This window comes from Jaculus jaculus, chromosome 9 (genome assembly GCF_020740685.1).
Source record: "Jaculus jaculus isolate mJacJac1 chromosome 9, mJacJac1.mat.Y.cur, whole genome shotgun sequence".
In the NCBI taxonomy this organism is placed as follows: Eukaryota; Metazoa; Chordata; class Mammalia; order Rodentia; family Dipodidae; genus Jaculus; species Jaculus jaculus.
Genome location: NC_059110.1, coordinates 32,633,564 through 32,638,502, shown reverse-complemented (window position 1 = coordinate 32,638,502; position 4,939 = coordinate 32,633,564). Strand labels below are relative to the sequence as shown.

Genomic DNA, 4,939 nt, shown 5'->3' with positions numbered 1-4,939 from the left:
TCTAGGCTGGTTTGTATTTTTCTTTTTAAAATATTTTCTTTGATTATTTATTTGCAAGCACAGAGAAAGAGAGAGAGAGAGAGAGGAGGGGGAGGGGGAGAGGGAGAGGGAGAGAGAGAGAGAGAGAGGGAGAGAATGGGCATGCCATGGCCTCCTGGCACTGCAAATGAACTCCAGACACAAGCACCAGTTTGTGTATCTGGCTTTACATGGCTCCTGGGGAATGCTGGGGTGCTCGCTTCGGCAGCACATATACTAACATTGGAGCGATACAGAGAAGATTAGCATGGCCCCTGCACAAAGATGATGCACAAATTTGTGAAGTGTTCCGTATTTTTAGATTCTTTTGAGCAACACTTTTTGGAAGGAAACTAACCGGCTTTATGCAGCTGAAGGTCAAAAATTAATGCAAGAACAAGAGGTTCCTGAGTCTCTTCATCATATTAGCAAATGCCTAGAAGAAGAAGAAGCAGACAGACTTATTATTTACTTGGATCAAACAACCCAGAAGTCACTAATTGCTACTGTAGAAAAATGACTTCTAGGTGAACACTTAACAGCAATTCTTCAGAAAGGTTTAAATAATCTCCTTGATGGAAATAAAATCCAAGATTTGTCTTTCCTGTGTCAGCTCTTTAGCAGAGTTTGAGGAAGAGTTCAGGTTCTCTTGCAATAGTGGATCAAATACGTTGAGGCTTCTGGGAGCTCTATTGTTATTAATCCTGAAAAAGATAAAACGATGGTCCAAGAATTGCTGGATTTTAAAGATAAGGTTGACCATAAAATTGATATCTGCTTTCTCAACAATGAAAACTTTACCAATGCCATGAAAAAAGCATTTGAAACATTCATTAATAAAAGTCCAAATAAACCTGCTGAATTTACAGCTAAATATGTAGATTCAGGCAACAAAGGAGTGACAGGTGAGGAAGTTGAGAAACTGTTAGGACAGGTTGTGATCCTGTTTAGATCTCTCTGTGGCAGAGGTTTGGAGGCCTTCTGTAAGAAGGGTCTGCCCAGACGTCTGCTAGTTGGGAGGAGCACATGTGTAGATGCCAAGAAGCCAGTGCTGCCCAAACCCTAACATGAGTGGGGAGCTGCTTCCACCAGCTAATTGAAGGAATGTTTCAAGACATGGAGCTTTCTAAAGACACCACAACTCATTCAAACAGAATATGAGGAATCAGAATGTACCTGGGAATATTGAGTTAACTGTGAATATCTTGAAAATGGGTTACTGGCCAACCTATGTGCCTACAGAAGTCCATTTGCCACCAGACGTGGTAAGACTTCAGGAAATTTTCAAGGCTTTTTTTTACCTAGGCAAGCATAGTGGCAGGAAACTCCAGTAGCAGTCGACCTTATGACACTGTGTGCTCAAAGCAGAATTTAAAGAGGGTGAAAAAGAACTCCAAGTCTCACTTTTTCAAACACTGGTTCTGCTAATGTTTAATGAAGGAGAGGAAGTATGATTAGAAGAGATCAAGCAAGCTACCGGAATAGAGGATGGAGAAGTAAAGAGAACACTGCAATCACTAGCCTGTGGCAAAGTTAGAGTTCTCATTAAAAAAAGAAAAAAAACCCAAAGGGCAAAGATATTGAAGAGGGTAACACACTTATTTGTAACGACGATTTCAAACCCAAACTTTTCAGGATAAAGATCAATCAAATCCACATGAAAGAAACAGTTGAAGAACAATCCAGCACTCCAGAAAGAGTATTTTGAGATAGGCAGTATCCAATCGATGCTGCAATTGTTGGAATTATGAAGATGAGAAAGACAGTTAGCCACAATCTCCTTCTTTCAGAAGTATACAACCAGTGAAAATTTCCAGTAAAGGCTGCTGACCTTAAGAAGAGAATAGAATCCTTAACTGTCTGGGGCTACATGGAAAGAGATAAAGAAAATCCAAGCCAGTACAACTATATTGCATACAAAGTTGGCCTTGGAGCATTTTTTGTAATATGCAGTAGCCAATGGATAAGATAACTTGTTGATCCTGTATGATTTGACTTCTTTTATACTTCCAATGACCAAATGAAGCAGTGTAATGGAAATAGTTGAGTGGACTTTTCTCAGTGGGTAACATGCCCATTTTAAAGAGTAGTACTTTAAGCCGGGCGTGGTGGCGCACGCCTTTAATCCCAGCACTCGGGAGGCAGAGGTAGGAGGATCGCCAAGAGTTCAAGGCCATCCTGAGACTACATAGTGAATTCCAGGTCAGCCTGAGCCAGAGTGAGACCCTACCTCAAAAAAAAAAAAAAAAAAAAAAAGAGTAGTACCTTAAGAAGTATGTTGTTCAACTCTTTGCATGTTGTTTAGTATGATGTGCAGAACACTTTTTAAGAAAGTACTCCATCTTCATGATTCCTTTTTGGAATTGGGAAAAAGATCCCTATGGCTATTAAATGGAGAGGGGGATTCTTATACACCATTAATGAAGCACAAGGTTTATTTGCTTAAAAGTCATTTAAAGATGCTTAAACTACATGCAAACTTTATTTACTATACAGAGTTCTGGATACATTTATCATAGAAAAACCACCATGGACTTGGTTGTTCACCTGTTTTGTGGTTTCTGTTGGAAAGAAACATATGTTGTCATAGGCATTGATATTTTACTTGATAACATTCTGTTACACTGAAAGGGATATTAAAAAAAAAACTTTGGAAACAAGTGTTCAAGTAGAGTGACAGTTACTTACATAATACCTTGTATATTCACATTCTAAAATTTTCCACTTCTAAGTATGGGATGTGCATATATGGATTAGCACCAGGTATGTATGTATGTAACCAGCTATGCTGACTAACAAGTACTTATAAAAAATAACTAGGGGGAGCTGGAGAGATGGCTTAGCAGTTAAGTGCTTGCCTGTGAAGCCTAAGGACCCTGGTTCGAGGCTCAATTTCCCAGGACCCATGTAAGCCAGATGCACAAGGTGTTGCATGCATCTGGAGTTCGTTTGCAGTGGCTGGAGGCCCTGGTGCACTCATTTTCTTTCTTTCTCTCTGTCTGTTGCTCAATAAATAAAAATTAAAAAATAAGTAGAAACAAAATTTCTTTCCTAGAGGAACACAAGAAGAAGGAAAAAAAGTCCAACTATTTCTTTATATTAAAAATGAATACAAATAGAAAAACATGACAGACCAAAATTATGTTTTGTAAATTATTACATGAGCAAAAATTTACCAATAAGTTTTCAACATGCCTTAGTCTTTAAATATTGCTTGGAAAGTTTGTTTAACTTGGACCAATCATAGAATGTTACAAGCTTCTTAGGATTCACATTCCCATTTCCTCTACTACATTTTAATTTCTTGGAAGCCTCCCAACTTTTGTCTTTGTTAAATAAGGAACTATCATCCTTGTCCTAACCTCCAGAAACCCTACATCTAAATATTTTTCTCTCATTTCTCTTGCTCTCTATTTGAAAATTTGAAGTTGCTTGAATTTAAGAGTTCTCATAGCCACTGGACACCTGCTTTTGAGGAAAATGTCCCTAAATTGTTCATAAGCATTGTAATTCAGCTTGCAAATGTGAGTTAAAGGCTTCTCTTTATCATCAGTAGGGTTTTGCTTTGTTTCCAAACTTATATTTTTCATGAAGGGAATTAATCATTGAAGAGAAGTAGACACTTTGGTGTTTTTTTTTTTTTTAAAATTAGAATTTAATGCTTTTTACAACTGCATATGTCCTTGCCTCTTTGGATCCATTACAGAGAATTCCTGGGTTCAAACCTATAGCTTAGGAGACTTGGGACTCTTGCATCTACTGTTCATTGTTTTCTTCAATTCTCAAAGACCCATGGTCAGCTGTTATATTTTTTTAAAGTTGCCTGTTTCTCTCTATTTGTATTCACTTGCACACTGTTATCTAACTATATGTAGTACTTAGAATCTGGCCTAATTCTTCTTGAGCAGCCAGTGCGTATATTTCTTCGGCTCCTCCCTGGTTTCCCTACAGGAGGTCATCTGACAAGGAAATGTGGTTCCTTTGTTTACTGGACCTTCAATATCAGTGTTCTGACGCAGCCCTGATGGCCTCTGGGCCGTCAGCCTATTACACCACTCAGGAGTTGCTCTTCATTTTTACATAGAGTTGTTCCTACTAGGAGGATCTTGGTATCACCTTCATTGTCTTGGAAAGTGGGTCCATTTCCCTTAATTCTTTAGAAACTTAATGCTATTTCAGTTGAAAATTAGCAAAATTATTAAGGGAAGGTCTTTGTAAGAAATTGAAAAGTAATTGTAAACAGCATTTAATAATTGTGAGTTTCATTTGTTTCTGTAATAGTTGAATTTTGTGTTCTTTTTCCTGTAGATGTAGTGGTTCTATTTTTCTCCAATAAAACTTTTATTAAAAAAACAAAAAACAGGGCTGGAGAGATGGCTTAGTGGTTAAGCACTTGCCTGTGAAGCCTAAGGACCCCGGTTCGAGGCTCAGTTCCCCAGGTCCCACGTTAGCCAGATGCACAAGGGGGCGCACGCGTCTGGAGTTCGTTTGCGGTGGCTGGAAGCCCTGGCGCGCCCATTCTCTCTCTCTGTCTGTTTGCCTCTTTCTCTCTCTGTCTGTTGCTCTCAAATAAATAAATAAACAATTAAAAAAAATTAAAAAAAAAAACAACAAAAAACCTGGGCTGTTGGGTTTTGCAAGCAAATGCCTTTAACCATTGAGCAATTTCTCCAGCCCCCATGTGTTTTTTTTTCTTCTTTTCTCCTCTTCTTTTTTCACTGTTTCTTTCTTTCTCTTTATTATCTTCTTTTTTTTTTTTGGTTTTTCGAGGTAGGGTCTCACTCTGGCTCAGGCTGACCTGGAATTCACTATGTAGTCTCTATTATCTTCTCCCTCCCTCCCTCCCTCCCTCCCTCCCTCCCTCCCTCCCTCCCTCTCTCTCTTTCTTTCTTTCTTTCTTCTCTCTCTATTTTTCTTCCTG

At 38.7% G+C, this 4,939-nt stretch overlaps 1 non-coding gene and 1 pseudogene across 1 annotated transcript; both read left to right on the top strand.

Moving 5' to 3' along the window:
* Positions 1-231: 231 nt before the first annotated feature.
* Positions 232-338, top strand: LOC123463718. The gene has a single exon (XR_006639108.1). It is a non-coding gene; the product is annotated as a U6 spliceosomal RNA (small nuclear RNA).
* Positions 304-1,990, top strand: LOC101603153 (annotated as a pseudogene).
* Positions 1,991-4,939: the final 2,949 nt, after the last annotated feature.